Below are 19,733 nucleotides of genomic sequence, written 5' to 3' on the forward strand. Positions count from 1 at the left end.
GTTGTTAAAGAGTTGTCGGCGCACTTGTTGAAAGCGGCAACAAAAGCAGCAACAATAATCAGAATATGAATGCATCGGCGGCATAAAGTGGTCAAAGGAAAATGGCAACACTAATTTAGTAGTAGCAATTTTTTATTATTGTTGTTTGCTTGTTATTGTATCATAAATTTTTTCTCAATTATTTTTGTCGTTTGCTACACAAAACTCAACCGCTGCCGAAGATGTTTTTATCGTCGTCGTTGGTGTCGTTGTCGTTGCCGTTGGTGTGTGGCATGCGACGATGACTATGGGAGAATCCACCGCCGCAGCCGCTCGACACTATCGCATTGGAAGCATTCAAAGCCGCCGTTGCCACCACTACCACTACTACTACTACCAACGCAGCATTGTGGCGAATGTTTATAGATTTTCAGTCGAATTTTGTTATTTCACGTACAAAGTGGCGCGCGCGGGCCGCCGCTATAACAAATCAAATCGAGTGAAAAAATTGTGCCGAAAATCGTAGTAACAATAAAAAAATTAAAAAAATAACACACACACAAAATACATATATCAAAGCAGTGAATTTACCGTGTGAGCAACGTGTAAGGTGGAGCGTGGAGAAGTGATAAAGGTGGGCTGCAAACATACATACATAGTAGCTATCGGATGCAACTGAAATGGTGTCGAGCCATATTTACAAAGAAGCGATTATTAAATTTTTATTGCAAAAATTCATTAAATGGTTATAGTGGAATTTTATTTGCAAATCACTTAACGACATTTTTTACATGGAAGCAATTGTTTTTATTGCATAAATTATGGAACGGTCTGAAAAAAGTAACCCCCATAAAGCTGTAAATGGCGGCTAGTAAAAGCGAAACGGAAGTGAAATATTAAATAAATTCAATCGTTGAATATTTATTGGAATTATCAGTGGTTAACTGCCGGATATTGCCACCTAAGTAAGTTATAGTGGCAAAAAGTTAGAAAACACAAGAGCGCAAGCTCAGGCAGAAAAACCTGTCAACGCGGACAGTCATCTACGGTCAGTGTGAATTGTGGAAAAGCGTTTACTGGCGGCAATCGAGTTGGCGGCGACTGAGTTGGCATAGAAATCGCAAATTATGAAGTAAGCGCAATAAAAAATGCACTTAAATTTGAATATGAAAGAAACCTCAAGGGAAAGAAGGTGTGAAACATTTGTGAAAAGTGATAAAATAAACAAATATAATACGAGTATAACGGTAAAGTGTGAGCACTCATGTTAAAAAAAAATGCAGCTCAACAAACTTCACGCTATAATCGCATATTTCCATAGTCTGCCCTCATGCACGCCTTCACGGATACTATGTATGTAATTATACCGCCAGCGCAATAAACTTCACAAAATGGAATTTTAAATTTAAATTAACACAAATCGAACAGATAGTTTGTTAATGTCATGCTTAAATCAACCAATTACCAGATCATTACATGGCCGTGATCATATTTCAAGCGTGTATTATGTAAAAACTTTGTACGCATATATGTACGTATCTACATTGGCTGTGTATGTGTGTGCGCGCCCATGCAGGCTGATAATTCAATTCCAAATTAATTACTGCAAATTATAGCCATTCGCACCGAGGTAGCAGCAGCCAACTACTGTAGCGGTTGCACAAAAATTTGCTATAATTGAAAAAATAACCAATTATTGCCGCAATTTTACTGTATAGCGTACGCTGTAAGCACAATGAAATGGTGCGTTAGCAGTTGTAGCGGTTGTGATTTCTATTTCGCGTAAATTGCAGGGAAATTAAGCAAAACACCCACTTAGACGATCAGATCAGCTAGCAAAGCGCTTTAAGAGCATATGAACACTGATGCATACATATTACAGAAACAGATGTGTGTACAGCCTTAAACATAAACGTATGTGGGCCGTTTTCTCATCTAACCTTTAGTTTACCGGCCACTTTATCGTCCCGATATACGAGTTTTCGTTTTCTCATCAGCGCATTAAATTCTCGAATCGATAAACTGTTGCTCACCCGATGCAACCTTTAAAATTTGTACCCAACTTTAAATTTTGGTTTGGTTTTGGTTCATGAGCCAGCTATATTAGATATTTCCACCCAAGGTTTTGGTTTTTGCTAACAGTTGCTCTTGCTCTATATTTGCTTATGTTGCATTGCCAACCTTTGAAATTATATGACGAATGTAGTGAAGTTTCACTCTCGGAACTGTAGTGAAGTTTCACTCTACGAAATAACAAATTTATTTTTACTGGTAAGATAAGAAAATTAAAACACTTTAAAGTGAGGAACAATTTATCTGCCCTGTTAGTAAAGGCAACTTTACTGCTTACATTAGAAAATGGCCCTGTATAAGTTAACATAAACTACCGTCGAAGTTGGCCACAAAGACTGCCCACAAAAGCGTAATAATACTTATTTGTGCATGTAAATATGTATATATTTATTTACTATATAAGTATGTATGTATATACATTGTACAATACATACACACATAGTTATTTATGCACATATCTATCTACATACATACATACATATGTATATATGTATGCACGTACTTGCAATGAACGCCCTCCGATGGTTTGTTGCCACAAACTTTTTGTCGTATCCGCTACGCGGTTAACGGTACGATTTGGTAATTTTTGGAATTTGCGCGCGCCTACTTCCTATTCCCCTGTCCTATGCCACTACATCGCACTTCACATGCCAACACACACACATGCATGCATATATGCTCTCTAGTCTGTGTTTGTGGGAGTATGCATGTGCGTGCCGACCCGCATCTCTTACCACATCCGCTATTCGTGTACATAATAAATTAAATGCTACATTTCATAATAAAATTAAAAACGCAAAAAGAAAGCAAAAAGGCTATTTATTATTAGGTACATATAAATGCGCAAGACTCATAAAAAACATAATGAGTGTAACAAAATTTATTGTACAAATAGTGTAAGAAATAAAAATATACATATACATACATATGTATGTATACAAAACCGGCACTCAGTGACTAGTCGAAGCAAATTATGATTTATGAGTTTAAAGCTCAAGCGCGGGCGCTCACATCAAGTACACACAATCTGGTTTTCGTTTAATGCGCGGGCAACGGTAATGCTAGCGATTTATGTATGTAGATGTCGGTAATGTAGATGGCGGCAAGCAAACGTGTCCAAGGCATTAGGCAAGAGCGAACTAGTGGAATAGCGAAAACGAAACACTAAATGCCTAGTCAACAAACAGATTTGGCGGCCTGTGCTGCCAGAGGCTACTTTTAGAAAAGTTTATTAACATAATTTGTCTAAGAGCTCATGTATGTAAATATCTAAGAATATACGAGTATGCAATTTTAAGGCGTAAAGCGTTTTGAAGTTCAGTTAAGTTAAAGGCTTTTCCCTGCCGAAATTGGACTAATAATATATATATCTGGCAAGGATAGGTTTCCTCTTGCTATTAAACTTTTTCTAGTAACCAATTGAATGTCGTTGTAATGCAGGTCCACTTAATGCAATTCAAGTGCATAGGATGCCTAGACGCTCTTCCAGGTTATCTACTACTATGTATACTATATTACATCTATACTCTCTCTTGTGAAAAAAACTTTTCAAAAGAATCCTAGAGACCATGAATGGAAATGTGATATAGTACAACGTTGAGAGCTAATGGTTATATTTACTGGTGATTCCGGTATTAACTATGTACATACATATGTATTCAGTAAATAGTGGCATTCGGCAGAAGTGGAGAAGGACTTTGCTTCACTTAGAATTTCCAATTGTCGTCAGTTGTCGCAGAAGAGAAACGACAGGCGTGCTTTGTTGAATTCGGCCAATATCGTTTAGGCGGTTACAGCGCCAAATAAGAAGAAGAGAAAAACTTAATAATAAAAAGTCGGACAGTTCATTGACTGAGAAGGTTTGAAATAAATTTATTGGGACCGAAGTGGAGATACCAGGTACCTTTGTGAAACCATCCATGCGTATGTTCATTTTACAAAAACACACGCTATAGAAATATTTTCTGACTTCGATATGAAGTGCAACGTCCTGAGCCATTGGTATTTTGACGGACATCCAAGCGTCTATTACGGATATCAGATATCTTCAGGTATAGCCATAACTGGTGTTGACATGCCTTAATAAACCGAGTTCTCTTCGTCTAACCAATCGAATATGGGTTCTATGAAACACTGGTATTTAAGAAAATTAGATTGCCGAAAAACTTGAAAAGGAAGGAGCATAGCGATATAGGAAAAGTATTACGGTATACCTTGACTAAACAAAAGCAACAAGCTATACAATGTATGTGCCATGTTCGGGTTTTCTGGACTTCGGGGCACTTTGAAGGAAAATGGATAGGCGAAAAGGGAGCCAAAGTGAGGCATAGGAAAGGTAGTATCGTCTACCCTGACCAAGCAAGAAGAAGATGCTCAGATAAATCTCTTATGGCATAATTACAAAGACTATGCATGTGATTGCAAAGAGCTCACAGGAACATATAACATTAAACACTTTAATTCATAAGCAAATGCAAGAATAACCTAATAATCATCACAAGACAGGACATTGCCAGCTTAAATATAATCCAACTAAAATAAGAAATTTGACCAATAAGATTCCGCAGAACGGGTAACGAAACTGCACGGTACAATTTAGAGCAAAGGGGATCATCTCTCAACCGAGAGCGCAGGGTAATCGAAAGCGCAATACTATAATTACACTTTAAATCTATGTATATAGAAGCAGAGTAGATCCGAAGCTCGCAGTGTTCTAGCCACAAACAATAATTATAATCAGGACTCGGAATCTCATACATTAAAAAATCGAAAATAACACCGCGCGACAGTAAATTTACCACAAAAAAAATGAATATATTGCCGAAATTATGGGTAAATTGTGGTAAAACTGCATACTTAGTTTTCCTGTCTGATGTCGGGATTTTTTTTAAGGACTTTGAAATTTAAAATTTATTTAAAAAATTCAGTGCAGTGTAGGATAAAAATTATAAAAGAATACATTTTTTGGAATGGGTATTGAAAATGTTCTTTACAAACTTTGCCCCTAAATATCCTTGAAAATTTGCAAAATATTTTTTTTGGAAAAATTATTGTTTGAGGACTAATATACGCACGAACTCATCATCGAATTTCGTCCTGCAAACTTTTGTAACTTAAAAAGATAAAATTGATTAAAAGCGCATTTTCAATACCTATTCGTTCTTGTAAACCAAGAAACTTGATCGTTTTTAAATTCTACAGAATCTTCTCTCTCATTTGGTACCCATATTGTCATTCTACATTGCAATGATTTTTTTAAATATTTTTTTTAATTAATCATATCTTTGAAATTTCAAAGTCCTTTGAAAAAAAATCCTTACGCCAGAGTGAAAAACTAAAAACGCAGTTTTACTATATTTGGCCCATAGTTTTGTGAGTATATCGATTCTTTTGAGTGTTTTGCATTTTTTTTTTGTTTTTGTCGCAGGGTGTAATATGCAATCAAAATTCAAAAATATGGGCTTTAAACAAGTAAAATATATATGCAGTAAAAAAGATTTTCCTAACATTTTATTGCCTGTACAAAAATAAATAACAAATGCGTTTTAACATATTTAAGTATTTATTTATAATCAAGCAGTCAGTTACAATCTTGTGTAAATAGAAACATGGACAGTTTAATAGTTTGAGAAAGTTTGGCGGCTTTAATGAATTTCAATACGTCATAGAGAGAGAATCAGCTTCACTCAAAAACACTGCAGGAATGGTTTTCAGAGTGTCTTTAGCCTTATCCTTGCGAGGGCTGGACAGTCGAACAGGAAGTGTTCGACCGTCTCTTTTAAGTCGGTCATCGCAACTGCGACAGAACCTGTTGAAGGGCAATCCAATCATTTCTGCATGTACCCCGACGGGCCAGTACACTGTGCACACTGCAGTAAGTTTGTAGGTATCTTCTTTGCTAATTCCTAAGAGAACTTTGGTTTAAATGGGTTGTAGGACACCCTTAACTACCAGGTAATCCTGTACGATCCTGTATGGTTCCACCTCTGCTTGGCCTTCGAGTGATAAATTTCGGTAATTGTTGCTTTTATCTTCCTGAGCGAGGCGCCCATGTCCACGGCGTGAAACACATTCAGTACGGAGCCGCACCTTGCTAGTTCGTCCGCTGCCTCGTTGATATAAATGTCCCTATGTCCCAGGACCCATATTTGGGTAATTTCGTATTAATCAGATATATAGGCCGCTTCTTTCCACTAGTTGAGATCTAACAGAGGTAGAAGAGAGTGCCTCATCGGCAATTTTTTTGTGAAGGGAAATTTATGTGTCAAGAGATTTCGCACTAAATTTAAATGGTTGTAATCATAAAAAGTAAAAATATGCAAAAACTATATGCGTTTATTGTATTTTTTGCAAAATCATGAATTTACTGTAAAGTATCCACTAACGGTTGAATGCCATTTTAAAGGAAATTTCATGATTCGTAGAGAAAACTTAACCATTTGAAGATGTACAATAAAAACATGCATTTGCATGAGATGTCGAGTCCTAATAATAATAAAACAGTACAATGAAGCAGGCCATTCTGTGGGCAAACATCATATATGATCAAGGCTTTCCCCGGGAAAAGCTTTTAAAAGATTTCTATGGATTCTATATCGTTACTGCGCACCTCATTGACCGGGTCCAGTGACTTTTGTATAGACCACTGATGCTCTTTTAAGCTTCTTTTACATTTTGTATTGGCGCGTGCGTATTAATGCTCTCTCTGCCCATCGATGGTATAGACGCATGCAGAGTAAATGCTCTCTCCGATCATCACTGCCCTGCAGAGCGAACTATTACAAAAAGCAAGGAGCGATTTTTATTGAAGAACCAAACAGAATAGTCCATGAAATCTTATTGTGGGACAAAAAGATAATATCGTAAAGTCGATTAAAAACGATCTAATAGCCAGCCATAACCTATGGGTATATGTATTATCAAGTTGGGACAAGTAAGCGACTATTTTTGGTGCTGCTTATGAGCCCAGGAAGACTATCTCTGCAACTATTCCATCTAGGAAAACGAAGAACTAATAATGCAACAAAAATTCAAAAACAGTCACAACTTTATCCGATTTTTAAAGCAATCACAAGCCGTTAGCGACTTCATTAACTTCCATTTGACTGTGAACAAACGAGGCTGTTGAGAACCAGTTGGCGTTTTGGAATGACTGATAGATAGTTGAAATGTTTGCCCACATACGTCAAAATCGTCAACACCTCGGCCAAAAAAACTGATTAACTAATTAATGACAGGGCCTCATATAGCCGCATCCATTGCCTCACCCCTCTTTGAATCATGGAAGAATAAACCTTTTAAAGCTATATTTCTAGCTTTCGTAGATTCCAGAAGTAAAGAACAAGAACCTGGTGTGCATACACGATTGAGAGAATACAAAGGGTGCGCCGACCGCTATTCCTCTCTTAACGAATTTGACAGAATCGTCAAGAATGATAGAATACGAGATTGTACATTCCTGCGGGTGATGACGTCAACATAGCATACGCCGGCGCTCTCCTTCCATTAGAAGCATTCGCCTCAATGTTATCCTACAAATGAATACCCTTACATTAAAAACTGAGTCCTAATGGCTTATATCTTTCAGAACAATCTCTTTCAAACTAAAAAATGCATTGGTACGCAACTCGGAAAACATTTTTTTTTGCATAGGATTGTCACAGCCCTTCAACTGGAGAACTTCGCGGGTATGATTCTGTACGAACTGGGTTCTTCAGGCACGCATATTATATATTTGCTTTCTTCTTTTTCTCTTACGCGAGCGTTGGCCCTACACATACATACATACATATCTCGTAATTTTAAGCTTCTTTCAAAAGCAATTCTTATGTGCGCAATTGTGAATTTGTTTTGCTTCGTGTTAAGCAACAACAAAACCTCAACTGAAAACGAAGAGCTTCAACAGAAATCATCACAACAACAAATTATAATTTATTGCTCAATTAGTGCAAATAGCAGTGAAGCAACCGAGCAGCAGCCAATGCCGTCGACATCGTCATAGTTGCGATGAAAAAAGGGCAAACGTATGTAGTAGCAATTAATAAATAAAACAAACTACAACAACTACTGCAATTAAATTGTAATAAAGCCACAAAGAATCAAACAAAAAACATTGATCGTGACGAATACATTGTGCAACTTGTGCAAACTTAATGAAAATTCATATAAATTAATAAAGCGAACAAGCGCACCGCCTTCGTTTTTCGCACACACATCGCAGTGGTGCAGTCATAAAACTTTACACACTCACAGATTTATACTAATAAATACAATTTTAACTTATTTTTTTCAGGTTCTGTGTAAGCAGCAAAGATGTGAAATAAAAAACCGCAAATAAAAACATAATAAACAACACCGCCTATAACAAGAAAAATTGTATGGTGCAGTCTTGTGTAAAAAATATTTACAATTAAACAACAGAAAAAAGGTGAAATAATTACATTGCAATCGGTAACTAAAACACATTAATCAACAGCAGCAGCAGCAAAAAACCGTTACTGTAAATTTGTTGCAAACAACACGAAGCGCACAATAAAAGCGTATTGAATTTACAACGCATGCGCCACCATCAACACTCTATCAAAATGCAGCAACCCTTGCAGCTTGACAGGTACACTTGAAAAAGTAAGAGCACTAACTGCTGATATAGTGAATAAAGTGAATAAAAAATAAAATCGCCAAACAATAGCCAAGCGCACCAAACGACGTTGCACGCATACACGTGTCTTCATTGCACGCATGCGCAAGTTTTGGCACTCGCTCTCATTCTCTCGTTCTTCTGCACATCGTTAATAGCAGTGTATTTTTTTCAGTGGTCTATCGTAGGAGCAGAGTTGCCACACAGATTTTCAACGCTGACACGCTTAGTTAAAACATTGGATACCGGCTGAATATCTTTTGCTTCGTCCAGAGCTTGCAACCAAAGCCTTCAAAGTGGATTTAACAAATTATAATAAATTGCTGCAGTCCAGCAATCACTATTTGCGGCCAGATTACCTGGCCGCACCGAATGTGGTAAGTCCATAAAATGCATTGAAATTCACAAGTTTTTGGACTGAATGGGTTAAGAATCGCTTTCGGTTTATTTATGGTGCTAATAATAATGCATCCATAAAAAGTTCGAATATTCGTATCTATATTCGTATATCTCTGGAACTTTTATTCTTTAATACTTTGACAAATTTCACCTTACTCTTTGAACCTTGAAGCATAATTGAAAAATATGCAGATAATGTAAAAAAAAGTATATTTGTGTAGATAATAAAAGAAATTTTAACCAAAATTGATTGAATCAGCAAAAGTGTAATAATGCACTGTGCAACAAAAAGAGAGGGGAAAAACAAACGAATGTGGTATAGCAATTATTAAAGAGGAAGGCCTCCAGAATGCCTTTTAACGATTTTTTTTTAGTCCAGTGTAAATGATTAAGGCCTGTATTCAGCTCTCAAGAAAAGCCAAAACTCCTTATAAAATGACGTACAAGAAATGGCTAAAAATTTTCTTGAGTCAAATTTCTTTAATGCAGTACGCAGTTCTTAAAAAATTCGGTACGCTTTCTGCTACGGTTTTCTAAAATTTTTTTTGTGAAAAAAGAGCACAAGGCGACCCATGCTTGCAACAGAAATATATGCCCGTTTCATGATTTCTTGAGGAAAGAGCGAGGAAACAGGCTGGTGAAGTATCAGTTGTCGAAATTCCTTGGACACACACACACGAAATAAAGGCAATTTTTTTGTTGACCCTTTTCTTGAGAGCTGCAACCGGTCTTTAAAATATTGACCTTTAAACTTTAATTGCGCACTTACTAATTTATGAACACATTATACAAGTGTAGAGTAATACCTTACTAAAATAAAACACCATCCACTTAACGATAAGTAAGTTGGGGTATTCACAACGGTGTCGCAAGTGTCATATTGTTGTATGTCGTAAACTTTCAATGCCTGAAAATATTTTAAGTGGGTTCCCAAGGTACCATAAAAGTCATATTATGCATTTTCGCAGTGTTAAAAAATAGTTGGTGGTGGTTTCAAGTTCTCTAAACATTTATTTAAGCTTTTAAAAATTACGACATACAACAATACGACACTTACGATACCCTCAAGAGTTTGCTCTCACGTACTAAATTTCGAATGCAAATAACTCGGGTTCTGAAAAAGGCGCACATTAAATTCTGGCGTCATTTTCAAGAGTATAGCTCAACAAACAAAAATCGGATAATACTGCCAGAGCCCAGAACAGTCAGGAAGTTTTCCTCATAAAACGTGCCTGTCACAAAATATCCGCCTTATCATGGAAATGTTATTGAGAAAACTGACCTTGGTTTTGGATTCAGAGACCTCAAAAGTAGGACTCGTCAAGGTTCTGGAACTTTTTGTGAATATGGTTTTGTGGAGTTGTGTCATCTGGTTCCAAATACATTCGGTAAAAGAAATGTAGCGTGTAAAAAAAAATTTAATCTGGACATTGACTTACTAGTGTTTTAGATACTTTTGGGATTACAAAGATCAGATCGGAAATACCTAACAGATATAGCGATTTTGGCCATATACATACCTAAGAATGTATGCATTATCACTAAAATCAAAAGTTCCAGAGATGTGCCCGCATGCGTTCGGATAATTGTGTATATGGATAAAATTCGGATATCGGTTAGTATCCGTTCCTTTTTTTATCTGTCTATCCGGTTAGTTCCACTCATTTGGTTATGGGAGCATGGATGTTTTAACAGTACTTGAACTGATTCGTAAAATGCACTCTAAAAAATTTTTGTTCAAATTTGCGCATAAAAAGACCAGTAACCAGTTTCCTCTCTTAATCAATATTTATAGAAAAAAATTTCTTTTCCATTTCTTGTGCGTCTTTTTGTAAGAATTTTTCTTTTTTCTTGAGAGCTCTTTAAAGTTTAACTGCGAATGAAAACATTGTCCTAAAAATAAAATAAAATAAAAAGTCACTTACTGTTGATTTTTACACTTTACAGCCTAAAAAAGTTTACCACTGAATGTACTTAATAAGCATTCGAGGATTTAATTTGCTAACTTCGAATTCGTGCCACCAAAATTAGCTACATGATAAAAATACAAGTTCAGTTAAATTTTCGTTATTCGAAGTATTAAAAAATGAGAAACCAGAAATCGACGAAAATGAATAAAACTATGTAAAAATTTCGTGAAATTAATCAATTTATTTATATTAAAATTCTTTTGTAAAATTTTGTATTACTTTTGAAAGTTGAGTGCATCTTTAACCGTTAATTTTTTCTTGATTTAATAATCGGATCTAAACCAAATTACGGGACGACACTTAACTTCCGGTAAAAAAAGAATTATTGGAATCGGTTCCCGCGGTGCAAAGTTATGCGGTGGAATAAATAAAAGGAGTAAAAATACTCCGAAGAATTGATGACCTTCCCTTTTTTGAAGCCGGTTGAAAATTTCTGAGTTCTTTGTAAATTTTATGTNCCCTTTTTTGAAGCCGGTTGAAAATGTCTGAGTTCTTTGTAAATTTTATGTAAATAAAATGCAATTTATGAAACTTTAAAAAGTTTATTTATTTATTTCATACTGTACATAAAACTTGCATAAATGTATTTTAAAGAGCGAATTTTCAGTATTTTCTGATGATATATATTTAGAAGTATAAATCCTTCCTTTTTTTATGTATGTTACTGCATAACTTTGGACCACTTTAACCGATTTCAATAGCTATTTTTAAAAAGGAAAGGTGTTACCTCACAGGTGGTCCCATACTAATTTGGTTTAAATCCGATCATTGCATCATGAAGAAATTAACGATACTCTCAAATTTGTATGTGAGAATTCAAGTCGGTTTTGATTTTTGCTTAAACATTCTTCTTCTTCTTCTCTTCTTCTTCTTTTTTGGCGCTGTAACCGCCTAAGCGATTTTGGCCGAGTTCAGCAAAGCACGCCAGTCGTTTCTCCTCTGTGCCAACTGACGCCAATTGGAAACGCCAAGTGAAGCCAAGTCCTTCTCCACCTGATCTTTCCATCGCAGTGGGGGCCTCCCTCTTCCTCTGCTACCACCAGCGGGTTCCGAGTTGAATACTTTCAGAGCTGGAGCGTCGGTGTCCATTCGAACGACATGACCAAGCCAGCGGAGCCGCTGTATTTTAATTCGCTGCACTATGTCCATATCGTTGTAAAGCTCATACAGCTCATCGTTCCATCGTCTGCGGTACTCGCCGTCGCCAACGCGTAAAGGCCCGTAAATCTTCCGCAAAATCTTTCTCTCAAACACTCCAAGAGCCGCCTCATCGGATGTTGTCATTGTCCATGCTTCTGCGCCATATACCAGCACGGGCATGATGAGTGACTTATAGAGCGTGGTTTTCGTACGTCGAGAGAGGACTTTACTCCTGAATTGCCTACTCAGTCCAAAGTAGCACTTGTTGGCAAGAGTGATTCTACGTTGGATTTCAATTCTGACATTATTATCGGTGTTAATGCTGGTTCCCAAGTAAACGAAATTCTCTACTTTCTCGAAATTGTAACTGTCAACAGTGACGTGGGTGCCAAGGCGCGAATGTGCTGACTGTTTGTTTGATGACAGGAGATACTTCGTCTTGTCCTCGTTTACCACCAGACCCATTCGCTTTGCTTCCCTATCCAACTTGGAAAAGGCAGAACAGACTTCGCGGTTTTTGTTAGCGATGATGTCGATGTCATCGGCATAAGCCAGCAATTGCACGCTCTTATAGTAAATTGTTCCTGAGCGGTTCAGTTCTGCAGCTCTTATTATCTTCTCCAACATCAGATTAAAGAAGTCACATGAAATGCTTAAACATTACTTGTTTTATTTGTTAATTTTTAGATTCGAGTATCCGGATGTTCGTATTTTTTGTTCAGGTATTCAAATATCTTGATTATCTGGTTTATAAAACATCCAGATAGCATCCCAGCCCTTCATTCGAATTGACGTAAGAAAACATAATGCGCTATAAAGAATGCTCCTATATAATGCACTTCTTGTATAAAAAAGGCTGATGAACAGCTTTTAAATTGCCCAAGGTGGTTATTTTTGACCTTGTCATCTGATTTCACAGTTAAATTTGATTAGTGTGGACGAAACCATACCTGTCTGTAATTTTTTCATAACCTCAAAGGCTTATTTAAGAGGACTGTGGGCTAGTAAAATTTTATCACTATATATGTTTATGTTCATAGGTGTATCGTCAACTTCTAAGTAAAGAAAGGTATCATTCCAGATAATATAAATAATAAAAAAATTTATTGGGGGTAGTCTTCAATATTAAGCTACTGTGGAACCGCAATGTGTAGGAAAGAGTGAGAAATACCAGTAATCGGCCCTCTATACTTGCAAAATATTGCTGGTAGTTACTTGGGGTCTGTCGCCTGCCTTAATGTATTGTACAGGGCAATAGTCAGACCCTTACTAATCTATGGCGCTTTGGTGTAGTAGAATGCCGCATAAAAGTTTTCATAACTCCGGTCAATGGAGAAATTTGATAACCGCGTGCCACTGTGCATCATGGAAGCTCTGCTCTAGAAAGAATAAATGTAAGCCCCCAATTTGACACCTTGCTTTAATTGAGAATGAAGGTTTCGCATGCGGATTAGAATGAAGCCCAACCGCATCTTAGGGGCAGTGCAGCATATTTTAAGTGTAGGTTTTCGCTATGAGCATAATAGAAGAGCTAGCCTACACGGGAACAAAATAACTAAAGCTATCTACGAAGGATAGCAGAGTTGCTACCTTATTGCTTACGGGCCGTGGATGCTCATGTACAAATAATGGGTATCACTACCGTGAACAAGTGGAGGAAGTGTCGTGAGCGGGAGACCATGGAAACCTTAGAGCATCTTTTAGCCGATGTCCCGCACTGTCAAAAATACGACTAAAATGCTTTGGAGTTCATTAATTGGAGGAGTTAGCAGACACCTAAAATAACGAGCTGGCAGCGTAAATGACCTACCGGTCAATGCTCAAGGCCGACCAGATTCACGCAACCTAGCCTTCCGGTCCAATAAGGATTTTCAAATTAAGAATCAAGGGCAAACTTTGTAAAATTATACTTTTTTCGCCACCCAGCCTTTTTCAGAGAGTGTTACGTCAGCAAGATTAATTACAACAGGCACATTCCCAGGGGAGGGGAGCCAAAACATAGTTACGTGGGGACCAAACAGAGTTACGTCGATCCATTTTCTACTAAAAATCATGTTTAATAAAAGCGTTAACGGAAATCCTTTGCACAAAAACCAAGATATGTACATATATCCGCTAAAAAGGTCAACCGGCCACTAAGTAAAATTGAAACAGCCATGGAAAACAAGTTGCGCTCTGGAAGCAGATGGTGCTTTTGATAAATCGGAAGACTATAATAGTAACGGCGTCCAATGCAAGGGGTTTATCTTTATTCCATGTCGCTAGGTAGCTGGCGTCATTGAATTTAATCTAGTACCATGAGTCTAGGATATATTTACTCTCGAGCTAGAAAAATCCAAATATACAAGAACACAAGATGCACTTATCCAAAAGAGTCAAATATGTGGGAGTTTGATAGTAAGCTCCCATGGAATCGGCAACGAAGAGAAGTAAGCTATTCACAGGGCCAGGATCTCCATTTAGACCTACCGTAAAGTAATGATGAGGAACTGGGGTATCGGGCCCTAATTGACAGGGCTAATGACAACCTATTAGCCTAGCTCCTCTGGTGTAGGGAAACATAAATAGAACCTACTCAGGCCAAGCTCAGCAAACTCCAACGTCATGCCTACATACACTCAGAGAAAAATGGCATTTTAAAAATAAAAATAAAATTTTTATTTTTCTTATGCACGTTTTAAATGAGGCCATTTTCATTTTAAAAATGAAAAATTTTAAAACAAAGTAAAATATTTTTAAATTTAAAATGTAATTTTTAGAATAAAAATGCATCTTAGATTTTAAAATGTTTCATATTTGATTTAAGAATGCTGCGTTTTGAATTTTAATACGCACATATTTGTTTTAAAAATGTCATGAGTTTACAACTTTCAATACTTAAATCAAAAATGAAAAGCTTCACTTCCAATAGAAACGTTTTTATTTTAAACATGCTCATAATTAAATGTATGATCACGCTCATGCATGTGCAAGAAGAAGCATTTGGCTGAGTTCAGTTATTCTTGTTTGCTGTCGGTTCGGACCGAAAAAGTAATTTCGTGTATTTCCTTTGATATTTTGTGAACAAAATGAATAACTCGTTGCAAAGTGGAGATTATATTTATAATTTCGATAACGTTGAATCAGAAGAAGTGTGTGAAAATTTAGAAGGAGTGGTTGTTGCTACCACACCAGTTGTTGACAATGACGATGAGGAGAAGATGGTCGAGCTGCTAAAAGAATTCGAAATGGAGAATGTTTTGCCATTCCTAAAAGGTGAGAAATGACTTAATAAATTAATATTTTAATCAACTTAATTAATTCTCTATTATTATATCCGACCGCGATCTGCAGCTTCGCAGATAACTTTTAGAAGCCTTAAATTTCTTAGAGGTGCTGACCTAAAGGAAGCCATTCCGCCGCTGGGTCTACGTGTGGAGTTTAGAGAGAAATTATTCATGTGGAAGAAGAAAGAGGTATGTATATGTTATAAAACAAACTGTTTTAGGTCTCATAGTTTATTTTGCACATACATAGTTCGGAATAGATGATGAAACCATTTCAATGCCAAGCAAAGTAACTGAATGGTTACAAAAAACAACTTTATGCCATCAAGTCAGTCATCTTCTTCGCCCCACTGTCTCAGTAAAGTAATTTCAATTAATTTTATTTTAAACTAAATTACATTATAATTATGTAAATATTACTTGAACAAGCATTTACCGAGTTTACTTTAACAAACGTGCAAGGGGAAACTAATCTTGCAATCCTACAAAAAGAATCAACATTTGACCAACGGGAACCGGGACGACCTCATAAGCATTGTCATTGACGAAGTTATTGCAAATGACATTATACTAAGAGGGAATGATTTTGTGAATTTGCTAGAGCAGATAATAAATCTCTTTCCAAACGAAAAGGGTGCCCGGGTAATCTATTTATTATGAAATTGTTAAAATTGTTAAAAAATTCCTATGAAGTTGGCTTGAAAGTAGACGTATTGAATGTTATACATATTTCTAAGTTTACAAGTCAACCGTTGCTTTTATATTCTATAAATAATGGAAAAATATACGCAAAACCAAAATCTCTGTAAATATTGTATTTATCATGTATTTATTTTGTAACAAAATAATAGACATTCGGCATTTTGACCAGTTTTGACTAATCTGTTTTTTGACTAATATTTATTTATTTTTTTATAAAGGCTCATCCATAACGAAAACCATATAAATCCGAATTTAAACTTTGTACAAAAATTAGGAAAATTCAACAAAAACTCTTTAAAATTTTAAGCTTTTTAATAAGAGTTGCCAAAAAGACTTTTAGTATGCTAAATTTTAATACAATATATGCTAGCCTGAATTTGCTTAAAAACACCAATGATTTTTGATAATCTTTTTTACGGTGTTGTGCATTTTTTTCCGTGAGAAAAAAGATTATCAAAAATCAACGGAATTTTTCAGCAAATTCAGGCTAGCACATATTATATTAAAATTTAAAAGGCTATAAAAATGCATGCTAAATCTTTTTCTGAAACTCTTATTAAAAAGTTGCAAATTTTCCTGAATTTTGTAAAAAGTTTTAAATTTGGATTTAAATGGCTTTTGCCATATGATTAGCTATAACTTTATAAAAAATAAATGAATATTACTCAAACAAAAGAATAATCAAAAGTGGTCAAAATGTCGAGTGTCTATTATTTTGACATAAGGAGGGCCGAAAATCCACTTTTTTTAGACTTTTAATGGTTAATAGCAAAAATCTGTGCGAAAGATGAACGGTTGCGGTCAATATCTTGGGTCGCACAATAAGAACTCTAGTAAAGCTGTTTTTCGGCCCACCCCATGTATATGACCGTTTTTATAGGATTATTTTAAGTTTTTATTTCTCATAATAGGTGTGTACCTACAAAATGTATACAAACACAAATTTGTACCTTGACTAATAATTTTTGTATGGCTTAAAAAAGGTGAATAAATAAAGAGTGGTGAATATAAAAAAACTAAAATGTTTCATTATTAAAACGAATACACACAGTTTTAATTTAACAATATAGGTATTTGATTTGATGTGAATCATATTTGAATTAAAAATGAATATTTTTAAATCAAGCACATTTGTTATTTGAATTAACAAAAATCAAGCTTAAATTAAAAATGAAAATTGTTATATTAAAAATGAAAGTTTTCGATTCAAAATTTTATAGTGTTTAAAATAACGATGAAAAATATTTAAATCAAATATGTTTTTACTTGATTTTACAATGTTATAACGCACATTTTTAAAGTAAAAATTTTCATATTTACGTCACTTTTAAATATGTTTTTGCTTCGTTTAAGCACGTTTTTATTGATTTTACAATGTTTTTTCCCTGAGTGTAGGTATTACTAGTGCAATAAAAACCACACCCACGCTGTAATCAATAAACAGCCTCAACTATTAACAACGGGGCTCAGGGAGAATAATAAGCTTGTACAATCATTAAAGATCAGAGTTGTGGTTAGAACCAGGGGAAGAGCTACGCATTAGTTTCGTGGACCAACATATGTCTTCCGAGGTTTTACTTAGAACCAACCGGAGCAATGAACGACTAAAGCTATGTGGGAGGTCGTAGTCTTAAGGGCGCGAAAAACAATCTCATGCACATACATACACACAGACAACACGGTGTTGCTCCTAAATCAAGCGAAGTCATCTCAAAAAAGGTTTAGTATTGCATTGAGCTCTTTACACTTATGGGTTCGTGGTCACAGCGTCGTCAAAGTCAATTAATAAGCAAATATTCACGCAGAAAAAGCTGTACACCAAGATTCCTAGATCTACGAGCCTCGTCAAGCGAAATGTTTATATAAAGGCAGAAAACGCAACATTACTGCACAAATCACAGACAGCTAAATTCCTGATCCCATCCTTACTGGAGAGTATATGGTCCCGAAGTACTTGTCAAGGCTGGAAATTTATTGGCCTGATCGTTGCGGATTATGGTACGAAGGACAAGGGACAGGAAGCACCAGACCACGTCATATTCCATAGTGAAACCCATACCAGGCCCAGACTTTGCTAGATAGAAGCACTGTACCGGAGATGAACTCATAGCACCCCGCCATGGGAACTTCAGCGACACTTTGTATAAAGAAGAGTCGTAATAAAGATTTATTTATTGCAATATATTTTTCATGGCCACTTGGTGACTTGCTCCCTGCTTTAATAAATAATCTGACTGCGACTTTACACCTCAAAAAGCAACCGGATTCAGAAGGTCACACCTCTGTAGACCTACCTTTTTTAGTAGTGGAAAAATGTAAGTGCACAAACTAAGCATTCTCTCCCTTGGATGTGTAAGCAGTAGGAGGGCCAGCCAAAGGAGATCGAGAGCTACTAAAAATGTAAACAGGTTTTCAAGCCAACACCAAAGAGAAGTGGGCAAGTCTCACGATGTAGGGAGACAGAGGTGGCGCAATCAGCAGTACCGCTACTTTGTTCTTGGCGAATTTGACAGAATCTTGGGCAAGTCTAGCCCTTATCCCTTCAAGAAAAGGCCCAATGTTAACTATGGAGCCTTAAGTGTTGGTTGGGAGCTATCGAATCCGCATCCATCTCGCAAACGTGGGTAGGGTTCGATGAGTGTGCACGACTCCCGTCTCGATGTTTAAGTGATCTTCCATCACATATGTATTCCAATAAGTTTTATATCTGTTAAATTTTTAATTATCGAGACGCTCATCAGGCTCTCTTTCTAAAGTGTCTTCCCCTTTCTTCATAGGGCTTGAAACCGGTACAACTTACCTTTAGTTTCTATCCGTAAGTATGGGCTATTTATCATACTATACAGCGGCAGTGTATGATTTGGGTGTGTCTATGGACAAAATCGTAGAACTCTCGATGTGAATAAGATAAAAATATGGATTCGAAAGCTGAAATATGACCTATATCAGAAAAATAGTTCATTATATAATATTTATCTTCAACTCTAAAAAAATGAGGCTGAAATATTAATATTGCTTGCTACCTCCAATAAATAAAGTGTAATTTTTGTGGCTTCAAGGAGTTTTCTCGTAGATTTTCAACCGGGGAATTGTCAAAAGTACGAGTAGAATAGAAGCTCTTTTACACGCTTATTTCTTAGATAGTAATTTGTGTAGTGCGTTTTCGGATATGATTCCAGATTGTGCTGTTATGTATGATTTCCACGACTTTGATCTCAATTTTAAAGTTTGCGGATTAGGGTACGCGTTCATCATCCTGGATGTTATATTTCTCTTGGCTGATTTTTGATAAATATACTTATGTACATATATGTAACTATTATTCAGCATTCCCTAGTATAAAGAGCTTAGCTCCTCTTATTTACAAGCAAACATACAAAATTATATACTTACAGGTACCGGTGTACGCGCGTATTGCATGTTATGTATGTTAGTTCTATTATTTTCAGATATGTTCATTTTAAATTAAATGCATATAATTTTCTAATATTGTAATAAATAATTCAATCAGAATTTGATTGATTGAGAGGTCAGCTATAATTATTTGACCTGCATTTTATATTCATT

The 19,733-nt window shown here is 36.0% G+C and overlaps 1 long non-coding RNA gene across 1 annotated transcript; it reads left to right on the forward strand.

Annotated features, from left to right (window-relative positions):
- The first annotated feature begins 222 nt into the window (after positions 1 to 222).
- LOC108354547 (uncharacterized) lies at positions 223 to 17,988 on the forward strand. Its single transcript, XR_001846515.1, has 3 exons — positions 223 to 1,893; positions 8,345 to 9,066; positions 17,978 to 17,988. It is a non-coding gene; the product is annotated as an uncharacterized LOC108354547 (long non-coding RNA).
- The last annotated feature ends 1,745 nt before the right edge of the window (positions 17,989 to 19,733 follow it).

The sequence above is a fragment of the Rhagoletis zephyria genome, unplaced genomic scaffold, assembly GCF_001687245.7.
Source record: "Rhagoletis zephyria isolate East Lansing unplaced genomic scaffold, Rhagoletis_zephyria_1.1 Rzeph_scaffold_00155, whole genome shotgun sequence".
NCBI classification, from domain to species: Eukaryota; Metazoa; Arthropoda; class Insecta; order Diptera; family Tephritidae; genus Rhagoletis; species Rhagoletis zephyria.